Source organism: Dama dama, chromosome 6, assembly GCF_033118175.1.
Source record: "Dama dama isolate Ldn47 chromosome 6, ASM3311817v1, whole genome shotgun sequence".
NCBI classification, from domain to species: domain Eukaryota; kingdom Metazoa; phylum Chordata; class Mammalia; order Artiodactyla; family Cervidae; genus Dama; species Dama dama.
In genome coordinates, this window is record NC_083686.1 from 27,520,561 (window position 1) to 27,540,015 (window position 19,455).

At 42.4% G+C, this 19,455-nt stretch overlaps 1 long non-coding RNA gene across 2 annotated transcripts in view; it reads right to left on the reverse strand.

Moving 5' to 3' along the window:
* Positions 1-3,218: 3,218 nt before the first annotated feature.
* The window catches only part of LOC133058817 (uncharacterized), a 55,105-nt gene continuing 38,868 nt past the window's right edge, over positions 3,219-19,455 (reverse strand). The window contains exons 1-4 of one of the 2 annotated variants that reach the window (XR_009693391.1): positions 8,193-8,253; positions 7,413-7,697; positions 4,497-4,801; positions 3,219-3,339 (exon numbers count right to left, since the gene is read on the reverse strand). This is a non-coding gene — a long non-coding RNA (uncharacterized LOC133058817). Of the gene's footprint in view, positions 3,340-4,496; positions 4,802-7,412; positions 7,698-8,192; positions 8,254-19,455 lie in introns of those variants that run through there. The other variant, XR_009693392.1, reaches the window with a different exon arrangement.

Sequence of the window (19,455 nt, forward strand, 5' to 3'; positions counted from 1 at the left end):
CACAGATTGGAAAACTGAGGGCTCGGAGATAGATGTGAAGGCATTTTCCAAGGTCACACTTCTGATAAACAGTGTTGTCAGGATTTAAGGACTGGTCTTCCTGTCTCTGGCCTTTCCAGGTGGTGCTAGTGGTAAAGAAGCCAACTGCCAATGCAGGAGACATAAGGGACATGAGTTTGATCCGTGGCTCAGGAGGATCTTCTGGGGGAGGACATGTCAATCCACTCTGGTATTCTTGCCTGGAGAATGCCATGGACAGAGGAGCCTGGCTGGCTATATCCACAGGGCCGCAAAGATTTGGACATGACTGAGCCCAATAGCACACAATAGCACACAACTTTCTGTCTCCAAAGTTGATGTCTTTTCCCTTGATCCCATTGCTTCCATATACTGATGATCCAATTGCTTCCATATACTGAAGCACAAGTCATACACCAAACTCATTGTTTGTCATTTATGTAAATACATAAGATAAATCATTTGGGAAAACAAAGAGCTATCTGAAGCAATCACCCTAATTTATCTACTTTATACTTTATCAAGTTTATATAAATTTTCCCAAAGGAGTGTAGTCCAAGCTCCATCTTTAGACCCTACATGGATTACTTTTAAGACAAATAACTAGGATAGCTTCATCTCCTTCCTCCCTGTTCTTCACTGTCCCCACCTCACCATTACCTTCAATAAAAATGCAATAAAGAGTTGCAAGCCAAAAGAAATTATTTCATTATTGCCATATGCATATATTCAGCCTTCCAATTGCTTTAGCCAAAGGAAGTAAGCAAGGGATAATTAAAACACTATTGCCCTGGATGGGTTTAGCAGGCCTTCTGTGGTGATTTTCCCAATAAGAAACTAAGGAGACCCAGTAAGTTGCTGTTGGTACCCTATATTCAAACAATTTCAGAATGAAATTTATCAAAGGAAAACTCCTGATCATGAACACCTGGTGGGGCTTTCAGGGGGACCATTTATAGCACAATATACCACAATACATCGCTTCTTCAGTATCAGATGGCTAGTCTTTGGGTTAAAGAATTGAGTCTACTTAAATTAGTTAATTGATAAAATGTCCTAAGGATGGGAAGAAAAACCTCCAAAACCTTCTGGGCAGACGGCAGGTACCCAAACAGACAAAAACGATGCCTTAGAGAGGCCATCAAATGGCTGCTTGACTTGCAAATATATTGTTGCAAGTATTAGAAATCGACAAGCATGATGCTAAGTGCTGTGTGTCTGCATCTCTCCTCTGAAAATTCATAGCAGCTCTACAAGGAAGATTCTACTAATTTCATCTTACAAATGAAGGTGTCGAGGCAAGGAGTGGTTCAGCGACTTACATAAAACCACACTGCTTGTAACTGTGGACCGAAGAACTGAATGGTTGCTGCCTAAGTGGTCTTCCTAGATGCCTGAAGTGGTAGAGAAGCCAGCTGCAATGCAGGGGATGCGGGAGACCCAAGAGAGGTGGATTCGACCCTTGGGTAGGGAAGATCCCCTGGAGAAGGAAATGGCAGCCCACTCCAATAGGCTTGCCTGGGAAATCCTCTGGACAGAGAAGCTAACCAGGCTACAGTCCATGGGGTCACAAAGAGTCGGACATGACTGAGCATGCACACTGTTGGCCAAGCTAAGTCTAGGCCCCATGTTTTTAGCCCAATACTGCCACTTATAGGTAAAATGAGATATTAGGTAAAAATGTGCTTAACTGTTCAGTCATGTCCGACTCTTTGCAAACCAATGGACTTAGCCCACCAGGCTCCTCTGTCCATGGGGATTCTCTGGGCAAGAATATTAGATTGGGTTGCCATGCCCTCTTCCAGGGGATCTTCCCAACCAAGGCCCTGAATGCAGGTCTCCCAAATTACAGGTGGATTCTCTACTGTCTGAGCCACCAGAGAAGCCCATGAATACTGGAGTGGGTAGACTATCCCTTCTCCAGGGGATCTTCAGATCCTCCCAACCCAGGAATTGAACCGGGGTCCTCCTGCATTGCAGGTGGATTCTTTACCAGCTGAGCTTCCAAGGAAGCCCATCACTTCTAATAGGGAAATTAAATGCAAAGTCCTGGACAGACCTGACCAGGGACCTATTCCCTCTGTCCCCCTATCCATTAAATCTTTGATTTTCCTTTAAGGAAATACCTGTAGTAAGCATATAGCAGTCACACAATAATCATGATGTAAAAGGGGATTTATCCACTTCTGGGTCCAGGCGATGATCAAGCAACCTATTCTCATATCCATTGCAACTATGGTCAATGTATTTCAGTTCAATCTACATGAAAGAACAGGAAATATCATTTGGTAAGGTGAGAAGTACCATTTTCTACCCTGGAAATGGACAAGGAAGCCTGTCCCCCTTTGGGATCACGCATCTTTGTGACTGTAGGTGACATTCCAGCTTGGGATAAAGCCAGAATGAAGAGCAAGCTTAACCAAAACGTGTCCAATGTGGGACTGTCCTTTGACTTTCAGTTGCATGAGCCAATAAATCCACATTATTGTTTAAATCCCACTGACTCGGGTTTTCTGCAACTGAAAGCTCATCATTGATAAATAACCAGCACTGTCTACTTTGGTGTTTGACATGATTTTAAATGAGGGATTTACTTTCTACATGCTGTAGTATAAGGGCTTCCTTGTGTAAAAGATATAGAATTCTCTCCGGACCCAAGCAGTGATCAGATCATTTTTATGCAGCTCATGTAAATTTTGTCATTTAAAATCCATTATGATAAGTTCATAAGAATAAAGGCATTCAGGCTGAGTGAATCATAATACTATTCATCGGCTTGTGTAAGTATGTGAAATCCACATGAAGTCAAACTCAAGGAAAACCAGCTTTGTTTTCTGAGAATTTGGAGGAAAATGTTATCAGTCATAGGTACCTTTTAGTCGAAGCACAGGAAGCCATGTTGAGAAATAAAACATGACCAAACAGACTGCTTCTCATTTTGTTCAAAGCCATTTCCCCCATGAAATTTTCCTCTAGGAATTCAAAAACTTACACATATGGAGCATGACTCAGTCCCTCCACTGACTTCACTTGTTGACAGCTGGAAATTTTGGCCGCCCCAGGTCGGTACCCTGACACAGCCCGTGCCATCATGACAGAGGCCTCTACGACGCACGTCCAAGTCGACATCTCCACATGCTTCCCCTTGGCATGTGTCCCATGGATCTTTCCCTTCATGGCCCAAGGATCTTTCCACTTACCTGCAGGGAGGTGGCTCAGAGGAAACCACAACGTTTCAAAATACCTGGCAAGCAAATGGCAAGACGTGCACGAGTCAAGCAGAAACTGAACAGTCATCTCTCCATAAGCGTTTCGATGTTTCTATGATAAATAAATAAATGCCACACTCATTTATTCAAACGCTTGGGAATGAGTAAGATTGTCAAGCATTTAACATTTTGTTGACCTATTATTTGTCTAAAGAAAAGAGTACTGAATGAAAGATTGAGGAATCAGGAGAGAAGCTGTTGTATAAATGAGAGACATTAGGGCTTCCCAGATGGCGCTAGTGATAAAGAACCCGCCTGCCGATGCAGGGGATGTCAGAGATGCAGGTTCCATCCCTGGGTCAGGAAGATCCCCTGGAGAAGGGCATGGCAACCCACTCCAGTATTCTCGCCTGGGAATTCCCATAAACAGAGGAGCCTGGTGGGCTATGGTCCAGAGTCCCAAAGAGTCGTACACAACTGAAGAGGCTTAGCACCATGGAGAGGTTAACCTGGAAAGCTGCTGCCTTTGCTGCTGTTTACTTGCTAACTCGTGTCCAACTCTTTTGCTGCCCCATGGGCTGTTGCAGAGGGGATCATCCCGACCCAGGGATTGAACCTAAGTCTCCTGCATTGGCAGGCGTGTTCTTTACCACTGGGTCATCTGGGAAGCCACAACCTGGAAAGCTAGGGTAAGATAAATCAACCTTTGTCTGCAAAGTTCTAGTCAAGTTAAGTTGAAATGATCAATAGGTGACGTAAAGAAAGTGTCACGCCCTCCGTTGGGAATCCACTGTGATCAAACAAGCAGTCTGTGCTGTTCATTGTGTGAGGGAGAACTCACACCTTGGAGCGTAAACTCACAAGAAGATGGCATTCATTCAGAAGAATTTCTTTTAGATTTTGGGCTTGTGTTAGGTGATTTGGCGGAGGATTAGGAAGCAGGGCTTTGCTTTAGGTTGGATGTTATTAGGAAGTGGGGCAATTCTATGACTAAAGCGAGGTGAAGTGAAAGTCGCTCAGGCGTGTCCAACTCTTTGAGACCCCATAAACTATACAGTCCATGGAATTCTCTAGGCCAGAATACTGGAGTGGGTAGCCATTCCCTTCTACAGGGGATCTTTCCAACCCAGGGATCAAACCCAGGTCTCCCACATTGCAGGCGGATTCTTTACCAGCTGAGCTACCAAGGATGCCCTAATTCTATGACTGGGTCTCTTAATAAATCCAACCTAAACAGAGGGATGACTAGAGTGAGGCTAAAACACTCACCAGTAAAGAAGCCGCAGGCACGCTCATCGCCTGGATGGGGGAATAGTTGATTATTTTTGTGGCTTAGTCCATGTTCACGGTTTAGTCTGTGCTCAGCTGTGGTTACGGTCTTGTTTGTATCTGGATCCATCATGATCACAGAGCGGCTTGTCTGATGTCAGTGTTCTGTGAAATTGTTTATTTTTAAAGAAGCACATGAAGATCTCGCTGGGAGTATAGCCCAGCTCCTGGAGTTTCAGGACAGATTTTCTCTTGCTTAAAACCATGTGAGCTTTTCAGCAGCAAACCATGTAAAACACTTCTCCCTAGTAAACATAAAACAGATCAAAAAAGACTGAGAAGGAGATTTGTAAGCCCAAAGTTATAAAGTGAGGGAGAAGGAACTGGTTTCATCAAAGTAACAGCAACTTTCAATGGAGCAAACTGATAAAATCTCTCATCCTCATCACTCAAATTTGGGTAAATTTTTTAGACATCATCAGCACAAAATTTCAAAATTAGCCAAATAAATGTTCTTTATGCCAAGAAAAACTTGGCAGAAGTTTTAGTAAGAGTCCTCAAATACCCGAGCTGGAAATACTTGCAAGGTGTGAGTTATACAGAAACATATGTTTAGATGTAGGCCCCTGTAAACTTTCCTGGCCCTTTTGAAAAACAATTAGGCCATAGAAGTCAGGAGGTATAAAAATATAGTTGTGCTTTGAGTTGTTAAGGCTGATCATAGGGATTTATTCTATGTAAATAATCTTTAAAAAGAGACGAATTGCATGCTTAAGATGCTACCATTAAACTACTAGTAAGAATTAAAGTTTAATAGTATCCTAATTTCAAATAATAAGAGAAACTTTAAATAAATTATCTACGGCATAGCTTAACCGATAAGGCATAACTTAAATGATCATTACTGGGGCTGCAATGGCCCATCAGAGCTGTCCTGCTTCTAGTCCAATGGGTCTTTCTATCTCATTATCAGTCACTGGATGTGGGCAGGGCCCAGAAGGACATGACCTTGGGTGAGGTCAGCTCCCCTCAGCATGTCACCTCAGCAGCTGAGGCAATTGCTGAAGGGTCTGAGCTAAAGGCCCTCTGCTCACGATACTCCAGGGTCTGAGGTGATGAAGGAGATCCCAGGGCACAGCCCTGTCCATTGCAGCCCACTCCACACTGTTGGGATCCACTTGCTACACACATACAAGGAGCAGCTCTTCCATGCACCTTGGGATCTTTCTTCCTAGGGGAAACTTGGGCAAGGAAATGAAATGGAAAGAACTATGGTCCCCATCACTGCGACTAACATGGTCTCCCGCCTCCATTATCCATGGTTGCTGTTCAATCCCTCAGTCGTGTCTGACTCTTCGCGACCCCATGGACCGCAGCACTCCAGGCTTCCCTGTCCTTCACCATCTCCTGGAGTTTGCTCAAACTCACGTCCACTGAGTCAGTGATGCCATCTAAACACCTCATCTTCTGTCATCCCCTTCTCCTCCTGCCTTCAATCTTTCCCAGCATCAGGATCTTTTCCAATGAGTCAGCTCTTCGCATCAGGTGGCCAAAGTATTGGAGCTTTAGCTTCAGCATCAATCCTTCCAATGAATATTCAGGGTTGATTTCTTTTAGGATGGACTGGTTTTATCTCCTTGTAGTCCATGGTAGATTCCCTTTCTCTTTAGCTGACATCTGTGCTTGTCTCAGAGGCTTCCTGGTGATGTGATTCAGAAATCCATTCTCAAAAATCCCTAAAGCCCTGACCACAGGATCTTCTCAAGGCAGGATTAGTATCCTTGTCTATATTCCATGAAAACTGAGCCCAGAGGCACCTAGGTGGATCGCCTGAGTTTGCTCCAGTGGTACGGGAGGCTGTGAAACACCATGTTCAATCAGAGGACACATTGCCAAAGGAAGTAAAAGAGTCAGCCCATGACCATGAGCTTCACTGGTACTCAGCGTGGTGCCTGGCACCAAGAAAGCTTTCATCATCCTCAGCGAAGATGTGAGGGAGGAAAAGGAGCCTACTGTTCAGATGAAATTGCTTAGAGGGGTGTGTGTGCATGTGTGTGGGGGGGGTGGTATTTCGTTTGAACCTGAAGCATAGTAGGTGCTCAATAAATATGATTTGACAAAAAATAAATAAATATGATTTGAAAGAATTATGCATGTACATTTTGAAAAATAAGGAATTTGTAATCATTTACATTCTCCTTACTATCTCCAAACAACATAGGAGCAGCTGATCTCTCACCGTGAAGGAAGATGCTTATATATTAAAGGATGCAGATTTTTTTTCTATTTCTATTATATCCCATTATATATTTTATTTTTATAGTTCTATTATATTAATCTTTTATATGGTTTCTAACCCTCCTGCATTTTCCATTCCAGTATCCTATCTTTAGGCTGAAAATGCTGATTACTATTTTTTCTGTATGTGTCACAAATGAGAAAAAACTGAAAAAAGTAATAGCATGGACAGCACAATTAGCTACTTTAGCTGAGGTGGCAGCTTAGACAAGTCTTTTCATCTGTGACCTCTGTTGTATATTAAGCAGGCTGCCGGATATCAGCTCCTTTCCATTCCTTGAATGACAGTTTTCTCATTAAATGAAAAGTGCATTTGCAGCAGTCACAGAAAAGACTCAGTGTATGCCACTAGAGGGCGCCACAACCCAAGACTTGAGATGAGGTTGCCTCCAAGGCCCTGTCCCGCAGCTGCAGTGAGATAACTGCGTTGTATTACAACGCATCACTTTTTGCTGTCGAGTGCTGCACTGAACTGCATCAAACTGTGTCATGTGAATTAGATTTATATGGTATTTAATTCCACTGCCTTAGAGAACGTCTTCTCTATTTGCTATTACATTTTAAAACTGATACCTATAATTCATGCCCATGATTGTCATGTTCTTACAAAAACATTACCTGAAACCGAAGTGCAAAAAGCATAATTCATCTCAGGAAATCGTTATCAGACTCATTTAGAAAGAGGAGGCATGTTCTAGTTGAAAAGGCAGGGATGATGCCATCTATTTTGTGAACCTCTTCAGAGCCTTCAAAACATTGCTTGCAGACAGTAGCAACTCAAGAACATATTTCAATGAATTAGACATGGTTCTGTTCCGTGTATGCTTTTATCATGGTGAACCTGGGCAAACTATTTAATCCAAGATTTCTCAGAGTGGATCCCCTGAATATCCATAGTTGAACCTGTTAGAAAACAGAAACAGGCTCATAGACCCAGAAAACAAACTTAGAGTTGCCAAAAGGGAAAGTGGGGGAGGGATAAATTATGAGTTTGAGATGAACAGAGACATACAACATAGATATTCATATACATTTAAGTCATTTTGCTATACACCTGAAACTAGCACAGATTATAAAGCAATGATACTGCATAAAAAAATATATAAGTAAGTTTTAAAAATAAGTTCTATGCAGGAAATAAAGCAAGCAAGAGGGATGGGCAGCACCAGCATGGGGGTGGGAGTGCAATTTTAAGTGAGGAATCTCTATGGAGGTAACAATTCAGCAAAAACTCAAGATAAGCCATAAGCACGTCTCCTCTGGGCGGAATGTATGTCGGGATAAAGGAAACAGCAACTGCAAATACCTTCAGTGATCATCAGGAGGCCAGCATGGTGAGAAAAAAAGAGTGTTGATTTTCCCTGGTATATAAATCTGCTCTAGTGATAAAGAACCCACCTGCCTATCAGGAGACATAAGCTACTTGGGTTGGATCCCTGGATCCGGCGATCTCCCAGAGAAGGAAGTGGCAATCTACTCCAGTATTCTTGCCTGGAGAATTCCCTGGACAGAGGAGTCAGGTGGGCTACAGCCCACGGAGTCATAGTTGAAAATGACTGAGCATGTGCAGAAACAATACATTTGTCAAAGCTTGTCCAGTGGAACATGTAAGATTTGCACATTTCATTATACCTAAAAAAAGGGAATAGCATTTGGTTTATACACAAATAATGAACTCTAGTTAATCATGTTGATAATATGCATGCAGAGGTATTTAGGGGTGAACAAGCTGATTTTTATAATATATTTTAAATGGATCAAAACATAACATGATAAAGAATGAATAGATGGGTGGGTGGATAAATAAATATACAATTTTAAGAAGCAAGTATAATAAAGGGTTAACTGCTAAATCCATAGAGTGAGTACATAGATATTCACTGTAAAAGTCTCTCTACTTTAGTGTACATTTGAAATTTTTCATAACAAACTGATCCGTTCAGGTTTTCCTACACCAGCACTAGTTCCAATGGAGATTTTGCTTGTGGGTTTCTGTTCCAGTAAGTCTTGATTCTCTGTCTCTTCAACTTGGTGGAAGTGGTTTGATGGTGACCTCACTTCTCTTACAGACCTAAGAAGAGTCGCTGCATTTTCAGCTGATCAGCATTTTACTTGTTAGAACAGAGTGGTGATTTCCAAGCTCCTTCAGTTCAGTTCAGTCGTTCAGTCATGTCCGACTCTTTGCAACCCCATGAATTGCAGCACGCCAGGCCTCCCTGTCCATCACCAACTGCCAGAGTCTACCCAAACCCATGTCCATCGAGTTGGTGGTGCCATCCAGCCATCTCATCCTCTGTCGTCCCCTTCTCCTCCTGCCCCCAATCCCTCCCAGCATCAGGGTCTTTTCCAATGAGTCAGCTCTTCGCATAAGGGGGCCAAAGTAGTGGAGTTTCAGCTTTAGCATCAGTCCTTCCAATGAACACCCAGGACTGATCCCTTTTAGGATGGACTGGTTGGATCTCCTTGCAGTCCAAGGGACTGTTAAGAGTCTTCTCCAACACCACAGTTCAAAAGTGTCAGTTCATTGCTCAGCTTTCTTCATAGTCCAACTCTCACATCCATACATGACCACTGGAAAAACCATAGCCTTGACTAGATGGACCTTTGTTGGTAAAGTAATGTCTCTGCTTTTTAATATGCTGTCTAGGTTGGTCATAACTTTCCTTCCAAGGAGTAAGTGCCTTTTAATTTCACAGCTGCAATCACCATCCGCAGTGATTTTGGAGCCCCCAAAAATAAAGTCAGCCACTGTTTCCACTGTTTCCCCATCTATTTCCCATGAAGTTTTCATTCCAATCCGAAAGAAAGGCGATGCCAAAGAATGCTCAAACTACCGCACAATTGCACTCATCTCACATGCTAGCAAAGCAATGCTCAAAATTCTCCAAGCCAGGCTTCAGCAATACGTGAACCATGAACTTTCAGATGTTCAAGCTGGTTTTAGAAAAGGCAGAGGAACCAGAGATCAAATTGCCAACATCTGCTGGATCATCGAAAAAGCAAGAGAGTTCCAGAAAAACATCTATTTCTGCTTTACTGACTATGCCAAAGCCTTGGAATGTGTGGATCACAATAAACTGTGGAAAATTCTGAAAGAGATGGGAATACCAGACCACCTGACCTGCTTCTTGAGAAACCTGTATGCAGGTCAGGAAGCAACAGTTAGAACTGGACATGAAACAACAGACTGGTTCCAAATAGGAAAAGGAGTACGTCAAGGCTGTATATTGTCACCCTGCTTATTTAACTTATATGCAGAGTACATCATGAGAAATGCTGGGCTGGAAGAAACAAAAGCTGGAATCAAGACTGCCAGGAGAAATATCAATAACCTCAGATATGCAGATGGCACCACTCTTATGGCAGAAAGTGAAGAGGAACTAAAGAGCCTCTTGATGAAAGTGAAAGATGAGAGTGAAAAAGTTGGCTTAAAGCTCAACATTCAGAAAACTAAGATCATGGCATCTGATCCCAAGCTCCTTAATCATAGACAGAAACCAGAAGTCTCTACTTTATTCCTTAGAGTTGTGACTGAGGCCATGAAGTGGAGGCGTGGTGGTGGCAGCTGAAGGGCCAGCTTCACGGGGGGACTTTCTGAGGCCTTGGACATGGACGGGACACCTGGGGCCCGTGTCAGTGTGGCTGAGAGCAGGAACTGTCTCGTGCATCTGCTGACACATGGACCACTTTGGAGCCTCCACAGTGACGAAGTTGGAAACCTCAGGATGAAACCCTCAAGCTTCAATCTCTTCCAAAGCAACCCAGCAGCAGTGGAACAGGGGTGACCTCGGATGGTTGTAGATGGAGGTCATGGAGAAGAAAATGGAGGACTCGGTTGTGATCCCTAGAGAAATCTAGAAGCCCTAAGATGGGATTTTGCCGGGACTGAATTCTGCTGCTGTGTCGGTAGAGAACAAATTACAGTGAACCATGGGGTTATATTTACCCCAGACTGACCCACAGCTCACCCTCACGAGTGTCCACATCTCCCTTGACTGAAGTTTCTGGATTAAGACAAATGATTAGAGCAAAGAGGATCAGGAACACAGCAGATTTCAGTGGCAGAAAAGAAAATGTGTTGAAGTCTGCAGTGTTAGCAAGCTCCACATAGGTCGGGTAGTAACATGCTGCTGCTGCTAAGTCGCTCCAGTCATGTCCAACTCTGTGAGACCCCACAGATGGCAGCCCACCAGGCTCCCCCGTCCCTGGGATTCTCCAGGCAAGAATACTGGAGTGGGTTGCCATTTCCTTCTCCAAGTAACATGTGTAGAAAGCAAAATTGGAAATGTGTGTCCTGGAAGTATAGCCTGAATATCAGTGAGCATGGGTGTCTGCAGACTCAAGTTCTCCAGCTTTATAAAAAATGGCAAAGAAACCAGACTCAAAGTGAGAGGTTGGCAGGAACGAGTGTACCCTCTGGCTATAAAATTGCAACAGAAATATGAGTCTCTGAGGTTCAGGTTCCAGGAAGATGTACCAATAGGAGCCTAAACATCTGAATGCCAGCCTACTGCTTCTGATGACAACTGATGTGGATTTAGAGTGGGGTGGATGGGTTAGTTAAACCCTGCTTGATCACTGGAGGCCTAGAAATACATGAGTCTCAGCCTACGACAGCTCAGCCTTCTGCAAGCAAAGGTGACCACAGGACCTTGGTCTGGGTGCAGGAAGCTAAACTGTACCCGAAATGAAGCGATGGGTTCTCTGCTCCCACCCCTGCTGTCTCTCTCTTTACCTTTTCCCTAGGCTTTAGTTTTGCTGGGCTGAGCATCACAGGATGGGGAAGTAAGACTGTTGCGGACTGCTGGACACACATGAAATTTAAAGGAGGAGCTGCCCCCTAAATAACCCTCCCTCACTTATTTTTCCCTCATGACCCTTAAGAAACAATACTAGTCCCTAGAAGGATACTGTAGAAATGAAAACATTCTTCCCTTTGTCTATTGACCTTAATAGCTACAGTATTTGAAAACTCATTAAAATCAAAGCCTTTTTAACCGTATGGTGCTGGTGGTGGTTTACTCGCTAATAAGTCCTGTCCAACTCTTTTGTGAGCCTAGGACTGTAGCCCACAAGGCTACTCTGTCCATGGGATTTCTCAGGCAAGAATACTAGAGTGGGTCGCCATTTTCTTCTCCAGGAGATCTTCCCGACCTGGGGATTGAACCCTTGTCTCCTAGATTGGCAGGTGGATTCTTTACCACTGAGCCACCAAAGAATCTGGTATATAGGTATGCATGTGTCTATGTTTCTGTCTATGTTTGTTTTGCTGATGGCTCAGATGGTAAAGAATCTGCCTGCAATGAGGAAGAGCTGGGTTCGATCCCTGGGTCAGGAAGATCCCATGGAGAAGGACATGGCAACCCACTCCAGTATTCTTGCCTAGGACAATCGCATGGACAGAGGAGCCTGGTGGGTCTCAAAGAGTCGGACATGACTGAGTAACTAACACTTTCAATTTCACTTTGTGTCTATGTTGGAATGGGGAGGAGCAAAACTGGCAACTTCTTCAGGCATTAAAATAATAGCTAAAACTTACACATCTGCACACTCTATGTGTTCTAAAGGCTTTGCACATTCACTCTGCTTACTCATTCAACCCTCGCAATAATCCTGTGAGATAGCTATAACTATTTTCATCACTATCACCATCCCCCAGATAAGGAAACCAGGGCACAGAGGAGTCAAGAGTGGAGACAGGATTTGTATCCTATTAGTGTTACAGGCCCTGGGCCACAGGGGCTGTCATCCTGAGGTCCTTTTAAAAGGCACTGGTTGGGTGAGTCTACCTAATTCTACAATTTGGTTCCACTGATACCACTAATGAGATTGTTCTGTGGTGGGGTTTCCTTGTTCAGAATGTGCTTGCAGGAACACGTTGGAAGACTGGAACCTTTGCCTGTGGCATAGAATGGGACAGATTAAGGGAATGGAATGTCACATTTCAAGACATGTTTGGGGAAAATATTTAGAACATGGAGCTTCTTTGACCTCTTCCCTCCTTCCTTTCAACTTTGCCTTTCTGATATTCCTCTTCTCACTGACAGGCATCTTACATAGCCCAAGACCACAAGAAAACACCCCACCTTCTCCCTAAACTACAGGTCTGCTTGGTAACCCAGGGACTGACATGCAATTGTCTGCTGGTGGCCCATCATCATGTTCAGCCATGTCTGACTCTTTTTCGACCCCAAGGAGTGTAGCCCACCAGGCTCCTCTGTCCATGGGACTTTCCAGGCAAGAATACTGGAGTGGATTGCCATTTCCTCCTCCAGAGGATCTTCCCAATCCAGGGATCAAAACTGCATCTCTTACGTCTCCTTCTTTGGCGGGGAGGTTGTTTACCACTATCGCCACCTGGGAGGCCCCCACCCACCCCAAAGTGGCAGGTGGATTCTTTAGCACTGGGCCACCTGGAAAGCCCAGAATGTTAGAGGCATGGTTGATTTGACTTATGTGATTCAAGAAGTGTCTTCCTTTTGCAGCAATTTTGTAATGATCATTGTAGCCAGCATCTAATGAGTAGCCATGTTGATGGGCCAGTATCATATGTTCTCACTAATCTATCAGACAACCCTCCATAGTAACAGCTCCAGTTCACAGACAAGGAGGCTGAGGCTTCTGCATTCTCCTTGACTGTCTTGACTCCAGAGACCTTTGGTTTCTCAGTCTTTTGATTTTCCCTGTTCCCTCCTGCCCCAGAACTTTTTGTACACGCTGTCCTTCTGACTGTCACACTCTTCTCCCAATCCCCTTCAAATCATAGCACAGTTTAGGACTTATCTAAGTTTATAATTATGTACTTTACTGTCATTTTAAAATAATGTCTATGTCCCACCTGATATTCTGAAGTCCAAAAGAGCGGGAATTACAGGTGCTTTGCTCACCATCATATCATCAGAAACTGGTGCAGTACCAGGGTCATGGTAGGAGTTCAGTAGCATAGATCACACTAATTAGTTTGCCCAAATTGGCAAAGCTAAGAGTCAAACATAGTTCTGCCCTTGTGTACTGCCTTCCAGTGTACTCTTTATATTTTAATAAAAGAAATCAACCCTAAATTAATAACCTAACAAGGCTTGCCAAGGAAAAGGATCCTGGCAAACAACGGCACGACCACAATTGCAAAACATCGGCCTTGGGCTGAATGACATTGCAAAGTCTTTCAATTTTTGAATTCTTGGAGACACCCCATCCTTTCTACCTGTCTTTTGCGGTTACCTCTCCATCTGTATATCTAAGAATCTGTGGCTTTGGTTTGCACCACTCTTCTTAATCTTTCCTTGTTCCAGACAATTCAAGCTGCCTTCAGTCTCACTTGTAGATGTAGATATACACACACACACTCACACACACACACACACACACACACACACAGACATATAGGCATATATATTTGTGCTTTTGGAAAGAATTAAAATGATACTTGAGTCACATTGGAAAAGCTGAAACTTCAAACTAAGTTTCCTTCTAACTTTTTTCATTAGCCACAGTCTACTTTCATTTTTCCTGTTGTAACTCCATCCTTCAGACATAAAATATAACTTCAGTCTTGGAAGCATCACTTTTGAGATTTTTGCCCTCTCCTGTTCAGCTCAGTTCTGTCACTCAGTCATGTCACTCAGTCTGTCACTCTTTGCAAACCCATGGACTGCAGCACGCCAGGCTTCCCTGTCCATCACCAACCCCTGGAGCTTGTTCAAACTCAAGTCTATCAAGTTGGTGATGCCATCCAACCATCTCATCCTCTGTCATCCCCTTCTCCTCCTGCCTTCAATCTTTCCCAGGATCAGGGCCTTTTCTAATAAGTCAGTTCCTCCCATCAGGATTATTAGGGCAATGCAAATTAAAACCACAATGAGATACCAATATATATCTAACTGAATGGCTAAATTTAATAAGACCAACCATACTAATTGTTGGTGAATATGTAGAACAATTAGGATTCTTACGTGGACAGAATGAAGGGCAGGATTACAAACAAACCGGAGGATACTTCTGAGGGTGATAGACGTGATCATTATCTTGAGCGTGATGATGATTGCATAGTGGTATACATATATCAAAACTTATTAAATTGTATGTTTTAACTATGTGCAGATTATTATATATCAACTATACTCAATAAAACTCAATACATAATAAAAAAATCTAACTGTTCAAACTGGAAGTTAAAGAAATGTACTCAGAATACTCCCTTCCCTTAACTTCCACATTGCATATGAAAAGTAACATAAACTTCACCTATGAAATCCATATAGCTATGAAATTATCTGCATTGTCACTGTCTTCACCTGCAAAGATAAGAGGGTTGGTGGGAAATGTCTGAGGCCTGATAGGAGCTCCATAAACATTTGTTAAATAAGAAGACAAATCTTCATCAGAACCTGCAGCTATTCCAAGTAAACGTCCAAGCTAAGCTCACTGTGATCACTGTACAGATGCCATTTCAAAACAAGCAAAATTGTCTGAGTTGTAAGGAACAGATCAATACCTGTCTGTGAGTAGGAGTGAGGGGCTATAAGAGGCAGGAGAGAAATGTGTGGGTGATGGAAATATTCTCTGTCTCGATTGCAGTGGTGGTTACAGGGTGCATGCATTCATCAAAACTCAAAACTGTACACTTAAAATGGATGCATTTTTGTATAATGTATAAATTATACCTCAATAAAATTTATTTAACTCGTCCTTTAGATTTCTGGGTTTGTTAGACCAACAGAAAATAAAGCAACAAAACTATAGAATATCAGATGTCAAAAGCAAAGAATATGAAGCTGTGGAAAGTAGAAAAGAAATACACAGCCTAAATGACAAAGATTCAGACATACTACTATTAATTCCAAATCAACATTCTATTCTAACTAATAAGCAGACCCTGATAGCTCAGTTGGTAAAGAATCCACCTGCAGGAGACCCTGGTACGATTCCTGGGTTGGGAAGATTAGCTGGAGAAGCAAAAGGCTACCCACTCCAGCATTCTGGCCTGGAGAATTCCATGGAGAATTTCATGGGGTCACAAAGAGTCAGACACAACTGAGCAACTTTCACTTTCACACAGAAAGTTCATAATAATGTTACTCAAGTGTTTAACCCAATTCTGTCAATATGCTGACTTATGTTATGTCACAAGAATTTACCCCAAGAAGGATCCTTTAACATGAACAGGATTTGCTCCACCAGCTGCATGTTGTGGCTGGAACAAACACAACTCAACTGTATCCTATTTTCTGAAATTGCAAAAGCATCTATGCTTAGAATGTATGACAGAGTTGTTGTTGTTTAGTCGCTAACTTGATCCAACTCTTTTGTGACCCCATGGACTGTAACCCCACCAGGTTCCTCTGTCCATGGGATTTCCCAGGCAAAAATACTGGAGTGGGTTGCCATTTCCTTCTCCAGGGGATCTTCCCCACCCAGGAAGTAAACCTGCATCTCCTACATTGGCAAAAGGATTCTTTACCACTGAGCTACCAGGGAAGCTTAGAAAGTATGACACAGCAGCTGGAGTTACTAAGGGTGGGACAGAAAGCAATTGTGAGCCTTCTAAGAAAAACAGCAGTTAAAAATTCCTAACATTTTTAAGTCAGTCATTATATATGACATATTTTAAATGAAAAACTAAGAAAAAAAAATAAACTTGCACTTTGTTACCCCCTCCCATTTATGACTACAAATTGCTAAATGTCATATTTAGAAATATACTCTCACATTCTATTGAGTTTCTTTATTTTTTGTAAACAATTATCAGTTTTCAAAATCAGTACTGTTCAGCATACTGGAATCCCAGCTGAGCTATTTCAAATCCTGAAAGATGACGCTGTGAAAGTGCTGCACTCAATATGCCAGCAAATTTGGAAAAACGCAGCAGTGGCCACAGGACTGGAAAAGGTCAGTTTTCATTCCAATCCCTAAGAAAGGCAATCCCAAAGAATGCTCAAACTACCACACAATTGCACCCATCTCACACGCTACTAAAGTAATGCTCAAAATTCTCCAAGCCAGGCTTCAGTAATATGTGAACCATGAACTTCCAGATGTTCAAGTTGGTTTTAGAAAAGACAGAGGAACCAGAGATCAAATTGCCAACATCCGCTGGATCATCGAAAAAGCAAGAGAGTTACAGAAAAACATTTCTGCTTTATTGACTATGCCAAAGCCTTTGATTGTGTGGATCACAATAAACTGTGGAAAATTCTGAAAGAGATGGGAATACCAGACCACCTGACCTGCTTCTTGAGAAACCTGTATGCAGGTCAGGAAGCAACAGTTAGAACTGGACATGGAACAGACTGGTTCCAAATAGAGAAAGGAGTACATCAAGGCTGTATATTGTCACCCTGCTTATTTAATTTATATGCAGAGTACATCATGAGAAATGCTGGGCTGGAAGAAGCACAAACTGGAATCAAGATTGCCAGGAGAAATATCAGTAACCTCAGATATGCAGATGACACCACCCTTATGGCAGAAAGTGAAGAGGAACTAAAGAGCCTCTTGATGAAAGTGAAAGATGAGAGTGAAAAAGTTGGCTTAAAGCTCAACATTCAGATAACTAAGATCATGGCATCCGGTCCCATCACTTCATGGAAGATAGATGGGGAAACAGTGGAAACAGTGTCAGACGTTATTTTGGGGGTCTCCAGAATCACTGCAGATGGTGACTGCAGCCATGAAATTAGAAGACGCTTACTCCTTGGAAGGAAAGTTATGACCAACCTAGGCAGCGTATTAAAAAGCAGAGACATTACTTTGTCGACAAAGGTCCATCTAGTCAAGGCTATGGATTTTCCAGTAGTCTTGTATGGATGTGAGAGTTGGACTATAAAGAAAGCTGAGTACCAAAGAATTGATATTTTTGAACTGTGGTGTTGGAGAAGACTCTTGAGAGTCCCTTGAACTGTAAGGAGTTTCAACCAGTCCATCCTAAAGGATATCAGTCCTGGGTGTTGATTGGAAGGACCAACACTGAAGCAGAAATTCCAATACTTTGGCTACCTCATGCGAAGAGCTGACTCATTGAAAAAGACCCTGTTGCTGGGAAGGATTGGGGGCAGGAGGAGAAGGGGACGACAGAGGATGAGATGGCTGGATGGCATTACCGACTCTATGGACATGAGATTGGGTAAACTCTGGGAGGTGGTGATGGACAGGGAGGCCTGGTGTGCTGCAATTCAGGGGGTCACAAAGAGTTGGACATGACTGAGCGGCTAACTGAACTGAACTGAAGTCAGGGATTACTCCAGCTCTGTTCTTACACCTCAAAATTGCTTTTGTTATTTGGGATATTTTGCTTTTCCATACAAATTTAAAAATTAATTTTTCTAGTTCTGTGAAAAATGTCATTGGTATTTTGATAGAGATTTTATTAAATCCGTAGATTTCCTTAGCATTTCAGCAATGTTAATTCTTTCAGTCCATGTTGGTGAGGATGTGGAGAAAAGGAAACACTTGTACATTGTTGCTGGGAATATAATTTGGTGGATCCGCTGTGGATTATAGTACAGAGGTTTCTCAAAAAACTAAAAATAGAACTACCATGTGTGCATGCTCAGTCACTTAAGTCATGTCCAACTCTTTGCAGCCCTATGGACTGTCGTCTTCCAGTCCTCTGTCCATGGGATTCTCCAGGCATGAACACTGGAGTGGGTTGCCATGTCCTTCTCCAGGGGATCTTCCCTGACCCAGGGATCAAATCCATATCTCTTGCATCGCAGGTGGATTCTTTACCCACTGAGCCACCTGGAAAGCCCAGAACTACCATGCATGCATGCCTGTTAAGTGACTTTAGTCATGTCCAACTCTTTGTGACCCTAAGCCCACCAGGCTCCTCTGTCCGTGGGGTTCTTTACCCAGAACTACCAGAAGATCCAGCAATTCCACTCCTAGGTATACATAAAAAAAAAAAAAAAAAAAATACAAAAACTTGAAAAAATATATGCACTTCAATCTTCATATTAATAGAAGCATTATTTAAATTACCAAGATATGGAAGAAACCTTAAATATCTATCAACAGATGAAATGATAAAGACAAGTTTGGTATATATACATGATAGACTATTACTCAGCCATAAAACGGAATAACATTTTGCCATTTGCAACAACATGGATGGACTTGGAGGGCGTTATGCTAAGTGAAATACATCAGACCGAAAAAGACAAACACTGTGTGATGTCATTCATATATGGAATCTAAAAAATACAACAAACTAGTGAATATAATAAAATGAAGCAATTGCATATAGAGAATGCTTCTCTATATAGAAACAATCTATATAGAGAACGAACTAGTGATTACTAGTAGAAGGAGGGGAAACATAGGGGTGGGGAAGGGGAGGTACAAACCAGTGGGTCAAGGTTGTAGCGTACAACACAGGGACTATAGTCAATATTTTGAAATAACTATAAATGGAAAGTAACCTTTAAAAGTTGTATAAAAACTTTTAAATAAAGAATATACTTGTTACAAAAAAAACCACTGTGCCTTTTACTTCTTAAAATCTATCAAACACCTTTATGCCCTTCGTTTCTTTCTATCACTGAATTTTGAAAGTATGTGTGCTTTGAAATCTTGTCTCTTCTGTGGCAGAGACGACTGAATGGAGTCCATCTCAATGTTGAAGATTTTAGTTCCTTGAGGGCAGAGATTGTCTTATTTAACT